This window comes from Schistocerca cancellata, chromosome 2, assembly GCF_023864275.1.
Source record: "Schistocerca cancellata isolate TAMUIC-IGC-003103 chromosome 2, iqSchCanc2.1, whole genome shotgun sequence".
NCBI classification, from domain to species: Eukaryota; Metazoa; Arthropoda; class Insecta; order Orthoptera; family Acrididae; genus Schistocerca; species Schistocerca cancellata.
The window spans coordinates 83,191,978-83,204,434 of NC_064627.1; the positions used below are offsets into that span (position 1 = coordinate 83,191,978).

The following is a 12,457-nucleotide window of genomic DNA, read 5'->3' on the forward strand; positions in this document are numbered from 1 at the left end:
AATGTTGAGAATGCAATCATATGTCCAAATTAATTTGTGATGTGTTGCACATCACTACAATCTATAATGCAAAGTAATCCCTGGAACATATTACTAACGAACTGGCAGGCTATTTAGTTCACAAGATAGTCCTTTAGGACTTCAGCATAGTAAAATTTTGTTGTAATTGCTCTTTTCATGCCTATTAAGGACTAAAAACTGAACCATGTAATGTCTAAGTAACTTTGATTTTCTAATTTTGTAATTACACACACACACACACACACACACACACACACACACACACACACACACACACACAAACACACACAGAGAGAGAGAGACGCACACCACACATTTACGGATTGCATGCTGTTTGTGTGATCCATATCTGAGGGGGGGGTCATGCTTATCCACCACTGCCAGATATCAGCTTTCAGGAAAGTGACGCACTGTATTTCCTTTATGTATATACATATACAATCTTCAGTCATTATCTTGTGACATTAAGGTGTGCAGGAAACAACAGTATGTATCAGGAAAGAAACTGGAATGAGTTACAACAGGACAGGTATACCAGCTTGTCCAGGAAAATGCATTAAACATAACTGATATTATATCAGCTTCACTTTTAAGACTTATGCCTTACAACATTAAGTCTCGGTCATTGTCTTCCTAATGAAACTCCTCCATCACACTTCTCAAACAGGGTGCTTCAAGTTGTTGAGATCTCACTTCAAAAAAAATTAGTAAAACATTTATCATAACCTAAATAGGTGTGTGTCACTCAGGGGACCATATTATACAAAGTCTTTTTCTTCATGAATGTTTCCCACAAACTATCATGCATGGTGGATAAATTCCATTCACTAACGATGGTACTAAGTAATCCCAAATAAAAATCCAAGCCAGCTGACAGAGAAATCAAATAAATGTCTCAAAGATGGTTAAAATTCATCACATAAAGACAAAGTGGCCCTAAACATAAAGAAAACTAACTGTATGAACTTCCATTCAAATAAAAACCATAGTGAGGTTTGACTAATAGTTAACAAAGATCGATTAAAACATGAGAATAAATTTGTGGGCATTAATGTGTTGCCAGCTGGAACAAGGAGAACATGTTAACATTTTAGCAGAGCACATGTTACACTACTCTGAGAGTTCTGGAAGTGATCTACTTTGCAAATAAACATTCAAACATCAGTTATGTGATACTTTAGGATACCAGTGCTTGGAATGTGTAGATTGTCTTCAAGGCATACACAAACAGAAAAAAACATTATTGCCCACAGAAAAATCTTTAACTGTATGGAGTAATACTAGACAAATTTTTCCAGATAGATGTAATTTTTAAATCTGAGACAATATGTGGAACAAGCAACTGAAAGTATATTTCCACATTTTCTGTTGTTCTTAAAATTATATGTAGTATAATACAGTTAAAACAAATATTAGGGCCCATTTTTAGATTCAAAGTTGAGGTAAAAGTAGAAAGTGGAAGACAAAAGATGGACAGATGTAAAACCTCCGTATCATTTAACAGCAATGGGGGTATAAAAAAAGCTGACACCCAACACCTCAATCTGTACTGCACACTCAGTCAGGCATATTTATTTTTAAATCTGAAAGTTGTTACCATTTGAAAAGTCTTACCCTATTTTGTTTTGCTATGATCCAAGGTAACTGGTGTTATCATAACACGTTTCTTTACACTTAAACTAATTTAGTAAAATTCTTTAATTAGTATAAAAATAACACAAGTAAGACTTTTGGGCCCGTATGAATGTAGTTTTATGAGCTTAGCCTGAACTATTACATGAGCACATGTTATTTTCTGATTCGACTAAAAAAAATGTATTGAAGGTAAGTACATTCTATGCTTCTTTATAATGATTCCATCACAACACGCCTATAGTAAGCATATTTTACTGTGCCTTAAAAGCCTTTGAGGTCTGGTACCGGCAATTTACCTAACGTATCATGGCTGACTGTGCTACATTCAACTTCTATTGGGGCAAACAGATATATTAACAAACTGGAAGATTAATACATTTGTTAACGTGTCCATCTTTCATCCTACGTGCATGAAAATGATGTACAGTCCTAGAAACAATTAAAGAGGAAAGAGTCAGTTAAATAGTAACATTTAATACTGTAAAAAGGTCATGAAACAGCAATACACTAATTAGATTGGTTTGGCTTTCTTTATCTACAGAAACTTAAGGCTGCTGCCATGGAATCATTTTTTAGCAAAATTGGGATAAAATGTATTGTATTATATTATATTCTACTCGTTTTTATCCAGGATAATGCCCCAAAAATCCCCATGGGTACTGTTGCATACTTACATATGTTGACCTCTTATACATATGTTGTGTGTGCTTTGGAAAATTTTTTTTTTGTTTAATTGAGTTCCTACTCAAGTTTGAGAAAAAAAAAATCAAGTTCATAAATGTACGAGTAATTCACCAAAATACTGGTCAGCAGCTGTGAAACTCTATGTATGGTTTTATTGAGCCTTGGTCAGTCTTTTCTAAAGAGATTACTTTTGCACAGTAAAAAGTTGAGTCATAAGATCAAAACATCTGCAATACAAACGCAACTTCGAAAAATACTTTTTTAAATAGGCACCTAAAAAAAAGAAAGTAAATTTAAGAAAACTTTGACCATATTTCATAAATGTCTGTCAATAGAAAGATGTTCTTATAGATCCAGATGTCTTGGTTTTCTCATAATAAACCAGCTCATAACTCTGTGCCATAATGACGTGTCACACCACAACACCCTTATGTTGCGAGTCACGACGCACAGGTGGGATCGGACGCTTCCATTGACCTCTAGTTTCTTACAGTTTTCGATTTTCTGTAATTAGGCTGACATTCCTGATTATGGCACATGTTGTTACATAGTACTGATGAATATGTGGTTGTCCACAGGTATTTCAAATACTCATTTACAGTGCAGTAGCCCAAATATTAGTAAATAAATTTGTTGTATATCTTCGACCAAATGTGTGGGAATCATTTACACCAATAATGTTCTGTGGCATCCTTTGCACTCTTATAGACTCGAAACTAGTAATCTATGTGTAATTTAAAAAATAAACACGTACCATTTAATTAATATTTCTCTGCGGACACATAAATTTTAAAAATTAATAAAAATACCGCAATAATTTGATTTCATGCGCTAGACATGGCTTGTGAAAGCCAGCAACGACTGTGGAAACAATGGCTTTGTTTATAAATAACTGCTACCACACGATTTTTACTTTTATTTATATTTTTCGCGACGCGTTTAAATAATTCTCATTTTGAAGTGCATTGTTCTGTATACCATGCCATTTTTTCGTGGTGTTTGTGTGGGGTTCTGGTTCTTCTGTTGTCCTTAAATTCTTCTGTGGTCCAATTTTCTGAGCACAATACAGGCATACGTAAAAAAATAAGAAACGCACATATATGGTTACAAGCGAAAACACCACGAAAAAATGGCACAGGATGGTGAAGAATGCAATTGAAAATGGTTATTATTTAGCACAACGCTTCGTGCAAAATATAAAGAACAGAAAAAATTGTGACTGCTAGCTCAGTTATTTATAAACAAACTCTTAGCGCAACAAAATTTGTGATTTGTCACGTTTTCTTAAGTTGACAGTTTTATTGTTCTATAGTAGAATGATTATTATATTTCACTGTGTTAATACAAAATCATCAGTAAATTACATTCAAGGTTTATAGTAACAACCACACCAAAAGCTTTACGTTCTACGCGATAAATCGACAGTTCTCCGATTTTACGGCGGATAATCATCACTAAGGCACAACATATTCGTACTTGTTGTAATCTTAGCACACTATTCATAAAGAAGCACGTACAATTTCCGCGAAGAAATATAACTTTCACAGACAAAAAACAAGTTTTCACAACTAAATATATATATATCCACGCCTTTGTATGTACTTTCCTACTAGGCTACAACAAACATCAGCTGTTCCCAGCCCGGCAATACAGCTTTTATAAGGCGCTATCTGATTGGATACTCGGTTTCGCCCACTTCTGAACACTCATTGGTCGCTAGCTTGGAGCTCTTACGGAATGGAGGGGGTATGGCTAGACCCCGGGTCAAGTCAGGAGTTGCTCACTTAGATAGATAAGAAGCAGTTCAAGCAGAGATGAGATTGCGGTTCCATCAACGAAGTCAACCATCTATAATGACAGTATCAACAAACTGTTCTCTCTTTGGGAGAAAAGTGTTTATTACTATTTTGAGAAATAAATATGTAGACACGAAGAAAAAAGATGTAGAATGTTAATAAAGTTTGTTTTATTCAACAAAAAAACTTGAAGAGTTTTCACATAAAAAATTCTGAGGCACTGATCTTCAACATGTCCTTGTGTATTTCATCACCTCCTCCCTCTTTTTTTGCTGTTATAAGCTCTCTTCATGATACTACCCATTCTATTCAACTGCTCTTCCAATTTCTTCATTATCTCTGTGGTTTGCCAATGAGACTTTAATTCCGTCAAAGCTTTTATTTCTTCTTCCTGAACTTTAGTTCTATGAATTAATTTTCTCTTTGGATTCCTTCACCATTTGCTCAATGTATAGATTGAATAAAATCAGGGGCAGGCTACAAATTCGCACAACTTTTATCTAAACTACTGCTTCTCATTCATGCCCATCTCTTATAAATGTAATCTGATCTTTAACCAGTTACATTCATTCAGAATTTCAAAGTGTGTATTCCTGTCAACTTTGTCAAAAGGGTTCTCTAAATTTACAAATGCTATAAACATAGATTTGCCTTTCCTTAACTTATCTCCTACTATAAGTCCTAGGGTGTGTTCTTACATTTCTCTGGAATCCAAACTGGTTGGTCTCTACCATTTTTTTCTGTTCTTCTGTGAAAAGTATGTGCCAGTATTATGCAGTCATGACTTATTAAACTGAGAGTTCTATAATATCCAAAACCTGTCACCTATCTTCCTGGTAATTAGGATTACTACATTCTTGTTTAGGTCTAAGGGTAATTTGCCTCTCTCATATTTCTGCAAAACATGTCACGAAGTGCCTTGTCTTGGTGGCATCTACATTTGCCATTGGCAGGCTTTGACAGATTTGTATTTTCCTATGGCAATTCCTGCTTTGTCATTTTGCACTTCCTCCACAAGTCAGTTTTTAAAATTTATCCTTTTTGCCTGCATCATTTGCTCCCTATTTCTATTTTCTTCTTTAACCAGTTACATCCAACATTTCACGTGTTACTCAAGATTTATAGTGGCCTTTGTCTTTTTTGCCTACTTGATCATCTGCTGCTTTCACTATGCCATTTCTCAAAGCTATCCATTCCTTTTCTATTTTGTTTACTTCTTCCATTTCACGGAAAAGTTGCCTAATGTTGCTTTGAAACTCTCAAAACCCTCTGTTTCTCTCAACTTATCCAGTTCACACCTCAATAATTTTACAACGTTTTTCAATTTCTTTAGTTTTAAACCACAGTTCACAACCAACAAATTAGTTTCATGGTCTACATCTGCTATTGGAATGCTTTGAAGTTTAAAACTTGATTTCAAAATTTATACCTTATCATTATACAACCCTCCTGACACCTTTCAGTGTGAACAGTTCTCTTCCACATGTACAACCTTTCATAAATCTTAACCAAATGTCAGCAAGGGTCAAACTGATGCCAATGCGTATGTGGTAACGTACTTTGCCTTTGCTTTTAGTAGTTAGTTCTTCCAGCATAGCCTTTAGACTCACATGTAAAGAAGTATTAATCTAGAATGAAATTTTCACTCTACAGCGAAGTGTGCGCTGATATGAAACTTCCTGGCAGATTAAAACTGTGTGCTGGACCGAGACTCGAACTCGGGAACTTTGCCTTTTGCGGGCAAGTGCTCTACCGACTGAACTACCCAAGCACGACTCACGCCCCGTCCTTACAGCTTTACTTCTGCTAGTACCTTATCTCCTACCTTCCAAACTTTACAGAAGCTCTCCTGCGAACCTTGCAGAACTAGCACTACTGAAAGAAAGTGAAAATTTCATTCTAGAAACATCCCCCAGGCTGTGGCTAAGCCATTTCTCCGTAATATCCTTTCTTTCAGGAGTGCTAGTTCTGCAAGGTTCACAGGAGAGCTTCTGTAAAGTTTGGAAGGTAGGAGACGAGGTACTGGCAGAAGTAAAGCTGTGAGGACGGGGCGTGAGTCGTGCTTGGGTAGCTCAGTCGGTAGAGCACTTGCCCGCGAAAGGCAAAGTTCCCGAGTTCGAGTCTCGGTCCAGCACACAGTTTTAATCTGCCAGGAAGTTTCATATCAGCGCACACTCCACAGTAGAGTGAAAATTTCATTCTAGAAACATCCCCCAGGATGTGGCTAAGCCATGTCTCCACAATATCCTTTCTTTCAGGAGTGCTAGTTCGGCAAGGTTCCCAGGAGAGCTTCTGTAAAGTTTGGAAGGTAGGAGACGAGGTACTGGCAGAAGTAAAGCTGTGAGGACGGGACGTGAGTCGTGCTTGGATAGCTCAGTCGGTAGAGCACTTGCCCGCGAAAGGCAAAGTTCCCGAGTTCAAGTCTCGATCCGGCACACAGTTTTAATCTGCCAGGAAGTTTCAAGTATTAATCTGTTGAGGAAGATGTAACAATTTTTTTTTAAATTATGAATGACAAGAAAAGAAATACAGCAGAGTCCCACTAAAAAGAACCCTGGTAATCCAAACGTTCCATTAATCCGAACATGAAAAATGTTAGTCTAAGTATGGAAAACTGTGCGGTAAACTGCTGTACACACACACTATTTTAATTTACACAGTACAGTAAACATGTATTAGAAAAATTGGCACAAAAACATTAGGTTTAAACAATACATAAGAATGAAAGAAAAGTTGTCAACCTTACTAAAATACAGGGACATTTTATCCCTACTGTGTAGATGACAAGAACTCAGTCATTGTTTTTGGGTGTAATGAAGACAGTGTGGTATATGACACATAACTGTGCCATCATCTCATAAACATCAAATCAGCAGGTGTCATAGTGGGCAGTTGCTCCAAATAATGTAGCGCAATGTCAAGAGCTTCTGCTGCGTCACTGTGTAGCACCAGCTCTCCTTTGTCGTTTTCGGGCTCATCGTCACTTCCGCCACAGCAGTCATCTTCTTCCTCGTCTTGAGTCAGAGCAGCAACTAAATCAGTGTCAGTAAGGTTCTCCACACATGCCCCATCTGATGCAATTCACTCATTTACGGCTCCTTCATTATCTTCTTCACATCCAGGGATTACTGTATCATTCACTTTCAACTAGGTTGTCCTGAAATTCAAGAGATGTCCACAGTTTTCTCCACAATTTTCTCAGAGTATTTTCTGAAATATTCTCCCATGCCTCAGCGGCCCAATAAACAACATCCCTCAGATTGGTCTTTTTATTTTGTCCACTAAAGGAATGCTATCATCTTGGATCAGCATTCTTAAAAACTGTTTTCTGTAAATCAGTTTTAATGTTTGCAGTACACCCTGGTCCACTGGCTGTAGAAGTGGTGTAACATTCGGTGGCAAAAACTTAGTCACAATTTCTCCATTACATAATTCCTCAGTGTTGGGGTAAGATGGTGCGTTATCAATCAATAGGCTTGCATGAGGAAACAAATGATTTTCCTTAGAAAACCGTCGAACAGAGGGAACAAACTGGCCGTGAAACCATTCTTTGAACAGCTTCCCATCCATCCATGCTTTTTTCTGGTTGCGATAATATACAGGCAAGGACTTCATGTTGCAGTTTTTAAAAGCTCTGGGCCTAGCAGATTTGCCGATCAGCATTAAATGCAGCTTGTGATTACCAGCAGCGTTGCTGCACGCTAATAAAGTCACACGATCTTTGCACGTTTTAAAACCAGGAGCATGGTCTTCTGCTTTTGATGCCAGTCTTTTTGTTGGTAATGCCCTAAAATTAAGGCTAGTCTTGTCAGCGTCATAAATTTGTTGGGGAGAATGCTTTCCCTCTCTTATCATTTTTTCAAACTCACCCAAATATTCCTTCGCTACATCACGCTCAGAAGAAAGCTCCTCTCCAATGCTTGTTAGCTGAAGGATTGCATGACATTTTTTGAATCTGTCCAACAACTCGTACTCGCACCTAAAGACTCATCACCATTCATTAACTTGTTCAGGTAAACAGCCTTCTCCTGAACCAGTGCTCCACTCAAAGGAGCTCCCTTTCTCTTTCCTGCGTACACCAAAGGAAAAGAGCTTCATCCACTTTATCATACTGGGAATTTCGAGTGGTTTTCCCGAAGACGTTGCACAGGACTGTTCAAGCTCCACTCGGTTCTTCTTCCAAGCACACATGATTGCTTTGCCAACACCCAGTTCTGTTGCCAGTTTAGATACATTCTCACCATTGTCTATCCGCTTCAAAGCATTCAGTTTTTTTTTTTTTTTGCGCGTTAACGTTGTATGTTTCCATTTATTCACGACGAAAATGTGTACACCACTATGCCTGAACGAATACAATACAACTGTTACACGTGCCAGCGATCAATAACTAACATAACCAAGCTCTTTGTGAGCCAACTGGCAGTGCACTGGCCTCAGACACTACCAAGGTCTCAACTATGCAAAACAAGGGCAGAGAGTGAGAATGAGCCATTATTCCCGCTCTTGTTCCCATTTGTTACCATGGTGTACTTACTTATCTGCTTGGTATACTTCATTCTAGAAACTAGTCACCATAATTCTGGCTAACCCGAACCAATAGGTAATCCGAACAAGGTCTGGTCCCAATACGTTCAGATTAAAGGGACTCTACTGTATTTTCAACAAATTTCCATATTTTCAAGATAATTTTTTTATTGGAAATAATATATTACCAATCTCTGATATGCATTATAACAGTATTCTCCATTTTGAAACTTATTTACATAACCAAGGAAGGTGAATCCAGGAAATATTCAGGCAATTCTTGCTGCAAAACAATGAAAAACCTTGCTTGCACAGTGCTTCCCGACAATCAACAGCGAAGTGAGCTCCATTTTGGTTTTGCTCAAGCAGTATACAACGCGCACTTGCTGAACGTGCTGGTTTACAGGCAGGTGTGTTGCAGTTTTAAGAAAAAATGTCGACCTTGCAACTGATATTGTGATATTTATTTTTACTAATAAGAACTTTTGAGCTTGGTGTGGTTCCCATCCTTGGATTTAAACAAAAGGTACTAATTAGCTTATTCACCAGTATGACGCAGAACTGCTATGGTTTAGGAAATGGGTTGCATTCGGGAAAGTTGTCCAGAACACCACATCAAGGGAGACTAGCTAGATGGGAAGATCAGGAAAGGCTGACTGGTGGGGACTACATCGGACAATATTTGAAAATCTGAGAGCTTAGAGGAGGAAAACAGGGCAATAAGCAAGACAGAGATTACTGACAAAACATTATGCAAGAGTTAATAACAGCGGAAAGCTAATTACATTATATGTGGTGGTGGGGGGGCGGAGGGGGAATAGACAGGTCAGAAAATAAAATGCATAGAAAAATAAAAGGGAATGAAGAAAAGAATATGAAGAAATTAAAGAAAATGACCACCCACTACTGAACTTTTAACTAGATTTACAGCAGCTCAGTAAATTAGTACTACCAATCTTACAGGTGGGGACAGGAAACTAGCCACTAGCTATCAAGGGTGGGGGGGAGGGAGGGGGGGGGGGCAGGGTAAACTGCTTTCTCTTTGAAGGAATGAGTTATCAATTTATGGTATTTTCAGCCTTAATGTGTTAATTTTGGTTTTTATTTTTTATTAGAGCTTACATCAACTGCTAATGAATTATTTGATAAGATCTTGATATACACAGATGATAATAGTCAACAGAATCAATGAAATATGAATATAAATGCTAAGACAGACCTTTTTGTTTTAGGACTATGTTCTAAAGGATGCATAGAAATACAAGTGGCTGACAGCCTGATCAATAAAGATGATGGCTTCACTCTCAGTAAAGTGTAGAACCCAGTGCACAGCCAACTGAAGTCAAAATTCCACATGCAACAGGGAAAGCAGAAGCACTGAGGGACAGGAGTTCACTAGCAGCGTATGACAATCACATTCCCCCATCAATCCACCTCATGCAGTATGCGGCCAGGTAATGAGGGAAATGATGTGGAGTAATAAGAGTATAAAGGAGGCACAACATAATGAAGATTCTTCTTCTACGGGTATCACCTGAAGGTCACGTCAAGGTACACCAACAAAATATCGTGTTACATAAATGACTGCACTCAGCCGGACTCCCCAAGAACAATGCAAATAGATCCTTAGTTGTAGATGAGAAAAATCACTGCAACGAGGAAAGACTATCAAATTAAGCTAATCGCAAATTTGTGTGTTGACAGGAAATATTATCGATAGGTGCGGTATGACACCTGACCCAGAAAGCTATTACTTATCAAACAACAGAAACCAGGATGGAATGTAACAATACCAGAGAAGGAAAGTTGCTACTCACCATATAGCAGAGATGCTGAGTCGCGATAGGCACCAAAAAAGATTCACACAATTATAGCTTTCGGCCATTAAAGCCTTTGTCAGCAGTACACACACACACACACACACACACACACACACACACACACACACGGCCAAGTCTCAAGTTGTGCAAGTTGCATTTGCGTGAGTGTGTGTGTGTGTCTACTGCAGACAAAGGCCTTAATGGCCGAAAGCTATAATTGTGTGAACCTGTTGTCTATCGCGACTCAGCATCTCCGCTACATGGTGAGTAGCAACTTTCCTTCTCTGGATCATTACTTATATAAGCCATGGTCAACCATTCTGAAGTAAGTGCTTGCGTAAATCCTAGTAGTGGCAGAGAAAGTGATTATATAGTTGTCCAGATTTAAAGAAGTTTATAGATTGATGTTCAAAACCCATTAGATAATAAGAAAATAAACAAGAAGATTTTGGTATTTTGTATTAGGTTAACTTTTCTCTCTTACTACTTTCTGGTTACCATGAAAGAAAGAGTAGGTTTATGGGAGTATTTTATAATGTCTGAGTGATTTAATCATAATTATTAGACATTCATATTTTGTTGATGTGTGGGGGGGATAGATTCTCTTTACAACGATGACATTATTGAAGCAGAGGTATGATGTTTGTGTTGGGGTGGATGCGTCAGTTGCAACAGAGGAAGTAACAGCCAATTTTGTGGACCTGTGGCGTTGAAGCTGTCAGTGTCTGTTCTGTAGAACTGATGAGCACCTGTAACCTATAGCCCACAGGTGAAAAACTCCACAGAGAAGGATCCTGAAGTCGGGAGAAAGAAGGGTACCTGTCTTTGGGGACCTGTCTTCTGTTGTTCTTCAGTCCTGGTTGCTCTGTCCTGTTCATTTTTTGTTCTTACTTTCCCATTGGGAAGGACTGTTTGGACGTTTTCTTTCTTTCTTTCTCTTTCTCTCTCTCTCTCTCTCTCTCTCTTTCTCTTTTTTCAATGGGGCTCTATTCTATTCTATCCTATCCACTATCACACATTCTACCACAGAACCCTTCCCATTTAACATAAAACTCAATTCATGAGATCCCTCAGTTGGTGGATAGTCACATGGTTAGTAGTTTGCTAAGTATGCAATGGTTTTAAAAAAAAAAGGTTATATATAGATGCTGTGACTTACCAAACGAGAAAGCGCTGGTAGAAAAACACAATAAAAAACACACAAGCACACACACAACTCTTTGCCTTTACATATGTCTGCTTGTGTCTGTATGTGTGCGGATGTGTGTGTGTGTGTGTGTGTGTGTGTGTGTGTGTGTGTGTGTGTGTGGGCGCGCGCGCGCGCACGAGTGTATACCTGTCCCTTTTTCCCCCTAAGGTAAGTCTTTCCGCTCCCGGGATTGGAATGACTCCTTACCCTCTCCCTTAAAACCCACATCCTTTCGTCTTTCCCTCTCCTTCCCTCTTTCCTGATGAAGCAACCGTGGTTTGCGAAAGCTTGAAATTTGTGTGTGTGTTTTTTATTGTGTCTTTCTACCAGCACTTTCTTGTTTGGTAAGTCACAGCATCTTTGTTTTTTAATACATTTTTCCCATGTGGAATGTTTCTTTCTATACAGCTCCTAGACTGAATTCTGTCAAGTTAAGAGCATCCAAATACTCTGAGGTGAAAATAGTCATGAGAAATGTTATGCACATATACAGATGGCAGTAGTATTATGTACCCAAGGTATAAAAGGGCAGTGCGTTGGCGCAGCTGTCATTTGTACTCAGGTGATTCGAGCGAAAAGATTTCCGACGTGATAATGGCTACACAACAGGAATTAACAGACTCTGAACATGGAATAGTAGTTGGAGCTAGACACATGAGAATTGCATTTTGAAAATAATTAGGGAATTCAGTATTCTAAAATCCAAAGTGCCAAGTGTGTGTTGAGAATATTAAATTTCAGGATTATATCAAGAATATTAAATTTTAGTGCTTCCTGTATTGTGATGC

The 12,457-nt window shown here is 38.2% G+C and overlaps 1 protein-coding gene across 2 annotated transcripts in view; it reads right to left on the reverse strand.

The window, feature by feature from the left end:
• LOC126161356 (general transcription factor IIF subunit 2) overlaps nucleotides 1–12,457 on the reverse strand; it is an 82,579-nt gene that overhangs the window by 34,968 nt on the left and 35,154 nt on the right. The gene's annotated exons all lie outside the window — the stretch shown is intronic.